This window comes from Scomber scombrus, chromosome 16 (genome assembly GCF_963691925.1).
Source record: "Scomber scombrus chromosome 16, fScoSco1.1, whole genome shotgun sequence".
Lineage (NCBI taxonomy): Eukaryota > Metazoa > Chordata > Actinopteri > Scombriformes > Scombridae > Scomber > Scomber scombrus.
The window spans coordinates 19247052-19263295 of NC_084985.1; positions in this window are offsets into that span (position 1 = coordinate 19247052).

Sequence of the window (16244 nt, forward strand, 5' to 3'; positions counted from 1 at the left end):
TTTAGAAGGCAGACGGTGAGACGAGAAGACCAAAGAAAGTATGAACCTGTTAAAGTTGTTATTGGATGAAGTTACAGACAGTTGACTTACAGAAATGTACTAACAGGGAGTCACGTTGAGGCACAGCTGAAGAAAGACCTAGCATATCACAAGTTCAGAAACATGTATTATGTGTTGTGATGTATTGAGTGCTAATTTGGTATTGGATTAATCTGCAATGGCCTTGAAATTCTCAAAAGGCTTTTTTAAATTGAAATGGTACAAAAGTAAATGGTTAGGATCCTGCAAGAGCACTGCAGAACATCTCGCGCCAAGTGGTTGCCTATTATCATGGCCGGGCATGGTGATTCTGGTGGTAATTTTTTTTCATGTAAGCTTTCTTTTTTTTGAGTTTTGTGTGCCTGCATGCTGTAAACTATGTATCTGGCTGCAGATAAGATAGCAAACACCCAGGGTGATGCCTTTTAAATTGCTTGTTTTGTGCAACCAACAGTTGAACACCCAAAGGTATTCAGTACATATACGATTTCTTGGTCAGAAAATGGTTGCCTGGCAACCTCACAGCGAAAACAAGACACCAGGAAGTTACTGTGCCTTGCCAAGAAATAGTCTGTCGTATTTTCTTGATTTAATTATTGAATCATTTGGTCCACAATGTGTCAGATATAGTGAGTAACGACTCATCACATTTTATTAAAGCCCAAGATGACGTCCTCAGATCACTCATTTTATCTGACCAACAGCACAGATATGATGGTTGCTAAAACAAAGGAAAAATCTGTCTTCTGAAAATTACTTAAATGATTGATTTAATTTTCAGTCAATTCTTTTTTTCTCTAAAATGATTTTTTTTAAAAGCCTTTGGTTGTAAGTAGAGAGTTTTTCCCTCCCTTGAGGAAGGATAAAGCCAGAAGAGGAGCAGCAGATTTTGTTGCAAGACATGAGAGCACAGAAATCCTTCATGAACATTACAGCACTTAGTTTAATACTTTGTCATGAGCCACAGCAGCATCCTTCAGGGGAAAAAACACACATGTTCACAGCAGCAAGTTGGAATCAAATACCCTTTTAATTTGCTCCAATATTGAGATATAAAAAGTTTTTTATAGGTAAGTTTGACAGTGAATAGAGACATTAACGACTACAGCATGTTTCCCTGGTAATAAAAATCACACTCTCCTCTAGATGTGCCTATGGTAATTACTCTTCATGAGACAGGGGGGAAAAAAAACACTTTGATATTGATTACTCTCATATTTCATTTTCATCTTATGAGACATCTCTAGTGGGAGAGAGTAAAATATGCGGGCAGATGAGCAGTGCGTCTTGAGCAGAATGTTTTTTTTCCCAGCAAGCTTTGCATTTGTAGATCCCTGCTGCAATGATTAGTGGCCTTATGGCAGCATTCACAGTAATCCACTCACTCAAACTTACATACAGCAACATCAATGCAACAACTATTTAAAAAGAGCTTCTAAAGATGCTACTGACTGAAGAGGGAGAACATTTTCTGTCCTTGAAGCTCACCTCATCGCAGGATAAGAATTCATATTGTAACATTTTTTCTCATGTTTCATTGTTGGATCTGCTCTCTTACATTGCAGGTTGATCAGACACAGCATTTCATTCTTTGAACAATACTGTATTTGATATATTTTCGCTAAGTAAAGATTTAAAAAAATCTTTTTTTGTATCAAGAAAATCTTAACCAAAGCCAAAATGATAAGGCGATTAAACAGTTAATTTGGCCAAAATTAATCAGCAACTATTTTAATAATTGATAAATCGCATCTATTTTGCCAGAAAATATGGTGTCTGTAACCAAGTTTCAGCTTTTTCATTTTGAGGATTTTCTTAGTTTTTGTAGTAAATTGAATATTTTTTTATGTCAGCTTAGACTTTGTGATGGACATTTTTCTACTGTGGTCGAGAATGAGTTCGGTGCACTGCAACCTAAAATATAGATTCACAATTTTCAAAGTCTGAAAACGACAGTCAGGTGTCTAAATGAACACTGATGCATGTGTTTTCTTGCCAGTGATAGATTCTTTCATAGAGCTCTTTCAATGTAAGTGTTGGGGGACAAAATCCACAGCCCGCCTAGTCAAATCAATTCAGTATCTTTCATTTTTACTGTCTTTTTAGTGGCAGATTATCTCTTTGTGTTACTATCTTTGTACTGCAGCTGAATAGGAAAACATTGTCGAGACACAAAGGGATTTTTTCTTTTTTTATTAAATACTGTTACTCTGGACTCTTATTTCTTATCCATCTTATCTTTAGAAAAATAACTTCTTTTCTCAAAAGCAGGAATGTGGATTTTGTCCACTTACATTGTAAGTGCATTTGGAGGTGATCTTATAATTCATGATTACAGCCAACAAAACCAGTGTTTCAATGTTCATATGTGCACCTGACTAATGTTTTAAGATCAACTTGAAAAATTGTGAACCTGTCCTTTAAGACAATGTCTGCATGTCTTTATCTTTTTGTAAATGTTTGTGTTTCATAAAAAGTAATTGTTAGTTGAAGCCCTACTGTTAACTCAAGGTCCATCTCCCTGCTCTTGCTTAGTGAAGTTTGTCATTTGCTAAGTAACAGTTTAAAATAAATAAATAGGCCAAAATAAAAAATTTAAATCCCTTTCGTCCCCAATTTTCAACCCCAAACACATTTTCTACTGTCCCCACAACAACGGGACACTGTTAATCTCGAGCCCTGGTTTAAAGATATTACCATGATTATAATAATAAACTGCATTTAGCTATTTAACACACATTGCTTCATAATATCATAAAGGTTTTTATAATGGATTTAAGTCTAATAGTGGTGCATGACATAGCAACTACTGGAGTCAGCTCCAACTAGATTTAAGTAACCTTTTTTCCTCTTAATCTTTCAGAGTGGAATATTATCTTAAATTTTCAACATTGTCCTGCTTGGTAAAAGCAGTTGGCCAAATCTGGCACATTTACGTCATAGAACAGTGACTCAGTTACAGTTAATGTTTTAACTTTTGTGCAAAACAACTGGAAATCTTCACGTCTCTCAGAAGCTGCCATGGTAATGAGGAGAGTAGTCACATTTCACTAAAGTGAGCACAGGATACTCAGATTTAGTTTTAGATTAATAAAAAATATTGTTTGTGTTGTGTAACAAACATTGTAGTGTACTTTTTGACTGTGTGCACATGTTATGGTTTGTGTTTCTTCCTATGAACAGATTAAAATAGCAATTTGTGAAAAGAGGCAGACATGTTAGCTATCAGACCAATATTCTTTTTTTAAAAATGTATTTTGGGCTTTTTTTTGCCTTTATTTATACAGTAACTGGCAGAGAGACTGACATGAAACAAGGAGAGAGAGAGAGAGAGCGAAAGAGAGAGAGGGGAGTGACCTGCAGCATAAGTCCCTGGCCGTATTCGAACCAGGGATGCTGCAATTATGTGGCATGTGCTCTAACCACTGTACTACCAGGGCGCTCCCCATATTCTAAAATACTTTGTCTAGTTCAGTCAAACGTTACATACTCTTGTCCTTTAGGGATGGGTATGATCAATCGATGATTGATAATTGATCATTAAGAATTTTGTCAATCATGTGAAATTTGTATTGATCAAACGATGGTATCAAATAGAGGTTGTGTTGCGTAGTGCGAGTCTTGAAGCAATGCAGTGAATTTCACTATGTGGCAGCAAAGAGACGTCTTACCAACGGGGGGCGATATTTGACAGAGAAAGCAGCTCAGCTACCTACGAGCTGCCGTAGATATCAAACGTAAACATGAAGACGTCAAGGCCAAGTTAGCGCGACAATGCCTCTGCATCTTGGCTACTTCGGTCCCCTCACAGCGGCTGTTTCCAGCTGCTGGACTGCTAACATGCTAATCTTCCTCAACAAGAATCAGTAGGCTGGAGTTACTTTACTTTGTTAGGAGTGGACAGTCACCACAGCAGCAGCCTTTAAGTTAGGGTTAGGCTCTAGTTTAAAGGTAGGGTATGTTATGTTGTTCAGAAGCACTTTTTGTTATACTGGGTGAAATGGTCCTTCTATTATCAGAGGTATCAATACATTATGACTTTAGAAAAAGGAACGGAAAAAATCAGACCTCTGTGACAGCCACAGGACTGATAAAACTCCGACCAATCCATGCTCTTCGCACCGAAAAGCAAAAACCAATCAGGTGCCTTCATGTCTAGTTCTGCATCCGCCCCCCTCTCTCCCTGCATACTTCGCTCGTGCAGTCTTCACCTGTCGCTGTTGCCGGAAAAAAACAGCACTCTGCAGAACCACAGAGTTAGTTAGGCGTGGCTTGGACGGACTCACTGACGGGAGGGGGAGCAGCAGGGTGGAACTTAGAGGAGGCAGGAGGAGGTGATATTTTCAAATCTTGCTAGCTCTCTTGCTAGCTTTACAACACTACATACCCTAGCTTTAATACGCATAATTGTGAAGTAACACTATCTCTCTCACTCACTGTCACTCTTTCTCTCTTAGCTGGGTGCATTTTGGAGTCGTTTAACGTTATGTTTTGGCAAAAACTGTCAGTCCTGAGTAACATTCTGTTTTTGATTAAGTTGTTGTTTTTAGATTTGATTGTTTTTTGGAAGTGTTTCTAAAAGAGGCTTAATTGTGTTTAAGAGTTCGCAGCGATTGATATGTGAAGAGGTTTGGCTCGGAGCCTCGGGCTCAGCTGCATTTAGGAGCGCTGCATATCTTTTTTGTTTAAGTTAAACAGTTGAACTTTAACTGCCTTGTCTAAGAGGATTGTTGTTATTGTCGGAATAAAGATTTAATTGAGGAAAAACACACTATTTATTTTTTCCATGGTATTTTTAAGATAGAAAAAATAATGATTAATCGATAATTGATCGTTAATTTTCCTGATGATTGATCAAGGGAATTTTTTCAAATGTCAATCCTTATTGTCCTTGCTTCAAGCAAATCTGCAACACTCCCGAATTTCATAGGAATGTAGGAGGAGGAGTTATTAACCCTTTCTCCCGCTGTGCTCCCAATTGGTAATTTCTCCCATTAATCTCCTGATTTCATAGTGACACAAAACAAATGGGTGTTCTCCAGTCTTTGTGTGGGAATATTTTCATGGTACCTGGCAACTCAACCCAGAAGCAGAGAATTTTAGTTGTCACTGAAAATGAATGAAACAGGTTCCCAGAAGAAAAAATATGCCTCCAAAATTAAGTCCACTTGCTGCAAGACCCTCCCCTTTTCTAACCACTCGCCACATTAGCAAACACCAGGAGGTTTATAAGATATGTCAGGCCCACTTTAGTTTAAATACTAACACGAAACAAAAAAATCACTGTATTTATGTAATCAATTATAGTATGTCATTGCATCGTCCAGCATTACATACGACCCATGTACATTACAAATAAAAACAAGACCCCCTTGCACATGTGCAAGTTGTCAGAAATGTCCGTAATGATGACCCTCATGGTTAAATGATCATAATGATGAAATGAGTATGATCTGTCTTGTGTGTGGCAGTGTACAACACGTGTCACCAAGAAATTAAAAAAAGCAAAAAGTTTGATTCATTTTCTGGAACTGACTCCAAATGAGAGCATCACTTAGAAGTGTAAGGACACCCTTCACAACGTCAGACCAGATGTCCTCATTACAACCCCCCCCCATTACAAAATGCCACGCGGTTGTGATTGAAGCATTTGGCTGCACACTTATGAAAACCCATGTTTTTCAATGAGACACTTGTAATCAAATGAGCTCCATCATTATTCTGCCACAAAACAACCAGAGAAGATAAGACCATGTCTCATTCTCTCTCCCTGATCCTTTTTCTCATTTTGTCTCTCAAGATGAGCCTCTTCTAATGTCCCTCACTAATCTCTGACTCACGTTCCTCTCTCCTGTCCATCTCTCTGCAGCCCCGTCTCTCCCCCCATCTCTTCCCCCTCCTCCAATCTCCCCTTTCATTCATCATTAATTCATGTGATGCAGCGCAGCAGAGCCTGAGTGAGTGATACACTTCAACCATAACAAACAAGCCCAAATATCTGCACTCAGCAGGAATGATCTGCATCGGCGACGGTTGAGAAAAGGGGGAGAGAGGGGGGATGGGGATAAAAATGTGTTTACCAAATTTTCTTTTCTACTGTCAAGAAGCAACTTTTTCCTGTTTAATCAGAACTTGTTTTGCTATTTAAATGACCCCCCCCCCCCAGTTTGATTCATATTTCATTTTTACGACACTAGAAAGAATATTAAGATGTTTCACTGAGCACCAAAGGCCTGAAAATCACTGCTGTTGTCAAAGTAACTTCACAGTTTTTTTCTTTTTTTTATAGGAATGGCACTTTTAGTTTCACATGAAAGTCGTCCTGCTTTATGTTGGAGTGTTGCCCCATCCGTTTATCCCTATCTTACATCTAAAATCTATATCTTAACTAATTAAAATGAACAGTTTCTCAAAAGAGCTGAAGATAAATCGACTGAAATCTACACAAATGCAATTATTACAGTAATGAATCACAACTTCTGCCATTTCTTTTAAGTTGAAAATTGGATCTCTAACATTTGTTTTCACCATTATCTTGAATCATGACTTTGTTCTGTTTTGTCATGGCAACTGGCATATCCTCACATTATCCTAATTATAGAAAAACATCAAATAATCATTAATTATAATAATACACACACACACTGGCGCACGGTACATTCAAGTCACCGGATACGAGACGCCACAAAACACTGCAGCCTTCCCAGATTGGCGATTAGCAGTCCATGTAAAATTACAGCTCTGATGAAAAAGCCTTAATTCGCCTCTATTTTCTGATAACCACCTCATCAGCTTATCGCACCCTAACTCTAATTTCGGGTCACGGATTTGTCGACGACAGTGTTCAAAAGTCCAGTGTGACAGGAGCAGCCAAAGTACCCATTGTACTCAGACTGAGGAGGCTCGTCCTTGAAGCTGTGCAGCCTTCCAGGACGTTGAGCAGATTTAACCCCCATAGGAGGACACTGCCTCTGAACACTTTCTGCTGGCTCACATCCCCCCTTTTTTTGTGGACAGACCAGTTCTGGCAGGCTGTTTGTCAAAATGCCACAATATTGAGTGTGCCTATAGGAGTGTGTTCACCCAACCTGAGCGCCTCATCATTACTGTCAAGACTGCACCGCTCATGGATTAGTCGGTTACGTTTCTGCGTCTGCATATTTTGACTGTCTCCCCCGCCCCCCGCCTCACGAGTAGTAACGCTGTGTAGGTTTGTCTGTGTCATGTTTACACAGAGTTGTCTGTGTCATATTCAGGAGTCACTGAAAGGGTTTATTTTCTTTAATGGCACAAAAAAAAAAAAAATCACAGCGTGAAGGCTCCCAAACTCCTGCTGCTCTGACTTATCATCTACAGCCACCTCAAATATAACAAACCCTGTCGCCAACATCCATTAATGTTGCATGGCATTTTTATAACATTACCCCATCTTACCCCAGGCTCATGCTGTGGATAATACAGAGGCTGGCCCTTAGAATAGCTGGAACACACCTGCATAGACAGACTGTGTACTTTTAAAAAATTGCTGCACCCTTTCTTATTTTTTCCAACACAGAAACAAATAAGATAATAGGAGGTAAGTGGGTGTCTGTGCTTTACTCTGCATGCAATGTATGTTTTAGGCTACTATTGGTGCTATTATATATTGGTATTTGGTGCTCTGCTTCACTCAAAGTTCGAGTTAGCTAATATAAAGCTTTTATCAGCCCGACTGATGTGTCAGACTAAAACGTTGTCTATTTTTGATGAGTTATGCGAGGGACCTTTTTTTTTTGGCTAAGCACAGTCAGTTCCTGTGTAAGAGGGAGCCTCACACTTCCCGGAGCCTCTGCTGGATGCCTACAAGCCAAAAGTCTGGCACATAATCCCCCCCGATTGACGAGCTTTATCCGTGCTGGTAGACGGATTTTACTGCTTTCGGACATGTCCAGGCGAGCCGATTCCTTCTGTTTCCAGTCTGTTTGCTTAGCTGGTTGTAGCTTCATATTTACCATAGAGACTTGAGAGTGGATCAGTGCTCTCATCTAATTCTCGGTAAGAAAGTGAATAAGCATATACCCAAAATGTTGAAAGAAACACCTGCAGAACGTATTATTCAGCTACTGTATCCCTCGACTTCTGCTGTCCATTTTTTTATATTCAAGAAACCTATCCCCCTCTTTCACTCAAGGTTACCTTTCTTGGATAGTGTCTAAGCAACCTCAATAATGTAATACTCTGCATTCTTTGAGCTCTTGATCTCTCTGCTGCACCCTGGGTTTGAGGATGAGAAAATGACGTCCTATGATTAGTGCCCAAGGTGGCCCAAGTGGACGTATCTATTACTTTTTCAAAATACTGATAAAATATGAATGATTACCTCTACATATTCTCAAGCCTTCAGCTTGTCCTTTGATTTCCATGATCATAGGGACTATTCCTAGACATCATCTCTAGGCTTGAGGTGCCTTTTATTTTTCACTGACATTTGTTTAAAGTATTATCAAACATGACTCGCAGGCTGAAGAGGGAAAAACACTGAAGCTGGAGGGTGCCTTCTTCAAAAAATACATCGCTTATCTGCTCCCAACCCTTTTCATTTCAGTAAGAGCAGAAGATTTAAAGATAGCCGTTGTAAATATATGCAAATGACCTATCCAATCAGTTGCATTAGTGGCCGTAACAAGTTCCTACCCAATTCCCTGGAATGCTAGCAGCCCTGACATTAGATTTCCCAATGAGGAATTCACCTATGCAAACTGGACGACCCGACATGATTAATATGCTAACTGCTCTCCAGGTTTTTGTTAAAAACTTTTTTTCAAACTTTCTCAGTTTCCATTTCATCACTGTAGGATTTTGGATCTCTACAAATAGCTTCCCATTCATTGCAGAATATTTTAGCCTAACATCATGACTAAAATATGGGTCCTCACACCTCCTGAGATGGTTTAACATTGTTACCAAAATGCCTTTTTTCTACACCTTAATTATACTAATACAAATAAAATCACACTGACAAGATATCTGACAGAAATCTAAGATCATCATCATGACTGAGATGCGTTTGACTGTTACTGCTTTAAGACTATAGTTATGTGTTAAGCATTAAAACTTAAAAAAAGAGTTTCAACGAATTTACTTAAGAAGCACATACATTTCAGCAGTACTGAATGTGTTGACCTTCTATGCGTAGGTGAAGACCTTTTAGTAGTGATGACTGGCCAATGAAAATTACCACGAGACTCAATCACACATCCTTTAGCCAGTGAAATATAAGCTGCTTTTTTCCACTAGAACATCCTTTAGGCCATAAAGAGGACCTCATCTGAACTTTGTTTTTTAAAATAATGCTAACCTCATCATTAAGTAAATGCTGGCAAGAAGGTTGGGGCAGCCAGAGTTGTGGTCTGACCCGTTATCTTTAAAATGATTGTCTTCAGGGCCATTTAGTACTCTTAGGATTGTTAATGGGAACTTTCAATTGGAAAGTGTGCCCTAACAACTCCATTAGCCTTCTTTCACTTTGTGTTTGTTCCTAAACACACATATTTTTAGTTAGTAATTTGCCTAATCGCCCGTAAACAATCATTGTCCCGTCCCTCAGGAGGATTGGACCCTGCGTAGTGTTTGAACAGTTATTGTTATGGCGTTGCTCCAAAAACAAAAATGCTCAATTATCCAATCAGTACTTTACTCTCGTCCTTTTTATCCCTTCTTTTCTAACAGCATGATGCAAACACACCCCCGCCCACCACCAACACCACCACCTCATCCTCCTACCGTTTTCCTACTCCCCCTTCGCCACATCGCATTCAGTGCTGCATTACACTTGCAAATAATCAAAGACACTCTCTGATAAACGGAGCATGTGTGCATGTCAATGAGTCGGTGAATAAACAGCGCGTTATTATTTTAATGAAGATCTGTCACTGTTGTCAACGTTGAGAAAGTGTGTGTGTGTGTGTCTTTTTGCAAACTGCCTTCAATTTGCCACAACAGTGCCACTGGGGCCAGTGACACAATAATTGAATGAGATAGAAATAATGAATTAATATAAATGCATTAAAAAGATCCTTCTGTGGGGGAAAAAAAAATACTTTTTAACAATTGAATAATCAGGGCTAATTTGATTGAAGGGAAACTGTGGGTTGAAGGGAAACCGTGGGTTATGGCAATTAATATTAACAGAGTTAATAATAACTTTCACAGAATTATTTTTAAATTTTTTTTTTTTTTTGCTGCAGTGTGCAGGACCGGTGACGCCCCCCCGATTAATCACCCATCACACAGCCACAATGCTAATGAGCAAACAGACGGCTAAATCTAATTTCTACTTCAGTCATGTTCCGAAGTTAGGGCAGAGACACATGAGAGAGAAATGACGTGCTGCCTTTAGAACTATAAACGAGTTGTGACAACTCATTTGCCGCAAATGATCCCACAGAAATAGATGTGGTTCATGTCATGTCTTTATGATGTAATACATATGTTATAGACACTTTTATTTAGCTAAAAAGATAAACAGAAGCTGTTCACATCGTTGTTATACAAAACTCAATGACATTTAGGAGAATATATGTATTATGTCAATTTAAATGTTTAAACCATGAGTTTGAGAATAAAAAAAATATTGTAAGCTTTTTCTGTTTAGTACATTTTCAACCTTATCATTAATGTTAATGTTTGTGCTGTAGTTTGTTCTTGTGGCTTTGTATTGTTTTGTGTCATGTTGTCTCGTTTGCTTTGGTAATGTTGTGCAATGCAGTTTCATCATGGCTACTATTTTAACAAAACTAGGACAAATGATGAAGCATGTTCTGGATGCTGAAAATGTTCCTTGATCTGTTGGGTAAGGATAAATAGAAATTATTTAAAATATCTAGCTTCATACCCAGTAGGGACCAAACGTCTGAGACCACTTTCCCATTCACTTTAATGGAGATGTGGTCTCAGACTTTTGGTCCCTACTGTGCGTATATATATATATAAAAAAAGAAATACTCCATCTACTACACTCGAGTGGGGATGCATTGCAAATCTAAAATCTGTACTTCACTCTTCACCTCATTGGAATCATTTTTATGTAAAGTAACACGATTGTAGGGTTTGTTGCCTCCAAATTATCTGTAACCTGCTGCCACTGCATGAATTGATAGTGTAACCACAGAATGTTATAGTGATATTGACAGAGAAAGTGGATTTAATGCTGATTTGTCATGCCATGGCTGATACCTAATCCACTTAATGAGGTCAGTATTGGACTCAGTTTGATGCATCCCTGCTGCACTGTAGTCTGATTGACTTTGAGCCAGTTCTTACACTAATTTGTGACACTGCTTAAATGGACAAAGGTCAGGATCTCAATGTTAAGTGTCTCAATCAAACATCTTAATATCCAGTGCAAAGAATCAGAAGTTTCTTAATATTGTTCCGTACACTGAGATGTTAGCCTTTGATCTTAGGCAAGGTGAGCAAATGGCCAAACTTCCCAACACTGATATTTTTTTGTGTGTGTCACTAGTCCAATATAGTTATGGATTTTTACCTTTTCAGTGGAGGTATCCAATCCAATCCAACTTTATTTGTAAAGCACTTTAAAGCAACCACAGTGGACCAAAGTGCTGTACAGAAAAATATATAAAATACATAATAAATAAAAGACATAACACTGTCTCTGTATATTTTCTGCTCTTTGTTAAGCAACAGCAGCGTGATTAACAGATTAAATAAAGTCAACCGTCAGCTTTAACCATAATGTTGACAATCATGATGTTGCTGAAACTCTAGGTACATTTTGTGTAGGTACACTTGTGAAATAAATCTAATTTGTTGTCAGATGATGGAGGTTTTTTTCATATTTGATATGTTTCATAATAACCTTCATGCTATAGCACTTTTCAAAATAGTTACAAAGTACTTTACAATGTGCTTAGTCTTTTAGTTTGCTTTTGCTTCTTAAACGTGTTGTTTTTATTGTAAAGTAAAATAAACTACAATGCCAGAAAATATAATAAGGTGATAGAAAGGTAATTTTAAACCAGTGGGTTTTTAACAGTGATTTAAGACGAGACAGAGTTGGCAGCCCTGATCTCCTCAGGCAGGTTGTTTAAAAGTCTAGGAGCCCTGACTGCAAAGGCTCTATCCCCTTCTTGTATTAACGTGGACCTCTGAACAACAAGAAGCGACACATCCAATGATCTCAGGGAGCGGGAAGGGGACATAGATAGATAGCTTGGGGCAAGGCCTCTCAGGGCTAAGTAATCAATAAAACCTTAAAATCTATTCCAAAAGCAACAGGTAGCCATTGAAGGGAGGCGTGGATCGGTGAAATGTGATCATGTTTCCTAGACTGAGTTAAAATCCTGGCAGCAGTTTTGGATGAGCTGGAGGCAGGAGAAGGTTTTTATTTTTTTTGCTGATGCCAGAGAGCAGGGAATTACAGTGGTCCAACTGACTGGTTATGAAAGTGTCCATGATAGTTTCAAGATTTTTGGCAGAAAGAAAAATGTTCTAATCTTTGAAATGTTTCTGAGAAGATAAAAACAGGATTAAACCATTGAATCAACACATGTATTTGAAGGTGAGGTTTTGATAAAAAATGACACCAAGATTTCTATAATGCAAAGTTATTGAATGAGATAGTAATCCAATTTCCTGCAGTTCAGCTGCAGGAAATTTTGTGACATCCTCGTGTGGATGTCATTCAGACAGTTTAGCATGTTGGCATTGTTCTGATAGTTGTTTTCAGGGTCACAGTTTAAATAGATCTAAGTATCGTCTGTGAATGAGGTAGCCGAAAGGGAGCATGTAAATGGCCACAAGGATTGGACCTAGCATTGATCCTTGGAGCCCCCCGCAGTCAAAACAAAACCCCAAACCAAAAAAAGCTGAACCAGAATCTGCGATACTAATGCAGAAGCGTGTGTCTTTTAAGTAGGACCTGAAACATTTCAGAGCAGTGCCACAGATACTATCGCAGTTTTCAAGATGGTCCAAGAGAATATCATTGTCGATGGTTCCAAATGTTGCGCGCAGGTCCAGGAGTATGGATGTAGCATTAGCCAACAGCAATAAGTCATGAATGACTTTAAGAAGAGCTTATTTAGTACTATGTACTGTTTTCTAAAACCAGATTGGAATTTCTGAAAAAATTAATTTTCATGAATTAAAGCAAACAAATCATGTGCTACAATCTCCTCTAAAACCTTAGCTAAAAATAGGCCTCAAATTGTTAAGATCAGAAGGGTCATGACACATTTTTTAAGTGGTTGAACAAGTGCAGTTTAAAAAAATTCAGGAACAGAAGCTGTCAACAGCAAGCAGTTTAAAATTTGCAGAACAGAGGAACTGTACTAAAACCGAGATTTGACAGGAAGAATATCTAAGGGACAATTTGAGGGGTTCATTTTCATTATCATAGCAGTCAGAGAGGATGGAAAAAATTGGATTGAATGAGCAAAGGGAAACTGCACAGGGCCTCTCAGTTGGAGAATCAGGGGGAGAAATACAACTTCTAAAAATGGAGACCTTCTGGGTAAAGAAGGAAGGAAATTGGTTGGATTTCTCAGAGGTGGGATCTAGTATCCGGGGGGGGAAGATCAATGACACTGCTCACAATGCTGAACAGCATTTGTGTTTTTACTTCTTAGTTCCGTTGGGAGTCTGGGTGGGTGTGAACGGCCTTGATTCAAATCTTGTGGATCCAGGAGAGATGACCAGCTGTTCCGCTGCAGCATTATTCCAGTGTTGCCACTGTCAAAAAATAACAAACAGGACAGATTTTTTCTTTTCATTAAAATGTCTTGCCCAAAACGACATTGTGCACCCTTAACCTAGAAATAGATCATGCGTCAGGTAAGAGAGTGAGAGGAAGCAATGAAGCATTCTGAGTGACAGTTCAATGTAAAAAAAATTGCCCAATACAAAGCATCAATTTGATTTGAATATGATAAAATATGAGGTGAACGCCATTTTAAAATGTTTATGAAAATTTACTAAATAAACTCAGTATGGTTTCTGTTATGTTACATGTGGCTCCCACTGTTTATGGATTAATTATGGTCATTCCCTATACCTGTACCCTATGTTACTATGGTATCAGCCTGATACCTGATTTGTTTAAGTAGTGCATCCCCAATTGAATGCCACACTAAACTAGCCATACATTACCTAATTTGAATGCATCCAGGAGTTTTCGGCACTGGATAACAGGTAGCAGATCAGCAATGTCTTCCTGTTGTACATATTTTAAGTCTTCTTTTGACTCCAAGCTGGAGCTCTGAAGTTTCAATATTATTTGCCACTGGGTCTCTTCAGAAATATTTGGCAAGGTCTTGCAGATGATCTCTTTGATTTCTTCACTAAAGTTCGCCATCATTCTGGAACAGAGGGAAAGAATGTTGAAGAATTATCAGTGGTGTGCCATGGACAGTGTACTCAAGGGATAGTAATCTAGCAGATTCTCCTGATTAATACAGTAGCTTATCTGCATCAGTGTGAGGCTGTAAACACCCATGTCAGGAATACACAGGGCATGATACTTTTTAGCAATAAAATATACTGCTGAATCCTTATGAACGAGAACCACTTTGATTTTTCCAGTATCAAGCCTGTCATCGTCATCATCAATTACAATGAAAAAGTTTTGGAAAGTCCGACTGCAATCTGGCAAAACACACTTAAAAGTTAAGTTAGGTGTATTTTTATGAATCCTCATGTGCCTTACGTATGCCATATTGTGGCAGTTATGACATCGGGCAAGATATAATTATTCCAGTAGCCTAATGCTATTTTCCTGCTAGTTTAAGATTAACCAAGATTAAACAACAACAAAAAACCCCAAAGTAGCCTAAAATTGTTTCAGCTAGACTAGGCATCACTGATACATATAGCGAGACAAACTCCTGAGCGTTATATCAAACATTCTTGGCAATATCAATAAGATAGCCCACCCACAGGCAAAGAAAATACGATTTTAATTAACGTACTGTTTAATTTTGTAGATGTAAGGCCAGAATGATGGTGATGAAGACTGATCATATGTAGCACGTCCGCTAAATTGTGCGTCCTGCCGTCCTCTTCTGGAAATTTTCCCAAAAATACTGTATTGTCCTGTAATTTAAAACAGCAGCATACTGTTTACGGCCTCTGTCCTGTTGCTCCGAGTTAAGAAGCCCACAATGCATTGCTAACTACAGTACTAAACTGTTAAACATGAAAACAGTATTGTAGTGTTGAAAATTGGCTGTAAATTTACAGCAATTGTTTACAGTGTAGCACAGTAAACAGATTTTTAACCTCTGCTTTTTAACATCTGCATTAAAAGTCTTAAGAGACCTCAGATGTTCCAGGTGAACTGTGAGTTTAGATGATTTCCACAGATGCTCCACCTTGAAGCATTTTTGTTTCCAAATATTTTCATTTATCCAAAGCATCGAGAGGCGACTAGATTTTTCTAAAAAAAGTCTCCATCTACGTCAGTTTTTGGGACTGTGATGGCAGGCAACACAAGGCAACACCATGTTAAACAAGAGGCACTGATGGTCAGAGTTACAGGCATCCACACAGTCAAGATCAGAAATCATTATAGCATGTGATTGGACTAGATCCAGAGTGTAACCTTTTGAATGAGTGGGTCCTGTCAGAGCATGTGATTAGGTTAAAAGACTCAATATGGTTTAAGAGCTCCGTGCTCAGGTGGTCATCAGGGCAACTCACTGAACTAAAGTCTCAGAGACATTAAAGTGTCCAAGGATCAGAAAGTTGCCAACAGAACTGATGACAGCAATTCTGCCAATTCATAGATAAAGCTGGGATCATGTCTAGGTGGTCTCTATATTACTGAGCACAGACGAGGATAATTTCCTTTTATCAGGAAAGGAAAGCCTTCAAAGGTGCTTAACGGCCCCAAATCAATGCTGGAACATTTGTAACAATTAAAAAAAAAAAAAAAAGGGTCATCCCACAGTTAACAGGTAGGCAGGCTTCAAGTAGGGGGAACATGATCATTTGGTGACAGCCAAGGCTCTGAATAAAATCACTGCATAAAAAGGTTTTGTCAACAAGTGATCTCATATTGAGAAGAACCAGTGGATGATGTGGATAATGTTCTGATTTTGAAAGTTGTGGTTCTTACGTTTAACATCCCTGCTATCATTGATTATGACAGGGATATAACTATAGTTGTGGAGTATGTGGTCAGCAATAGTATGTGGCCATTCAGG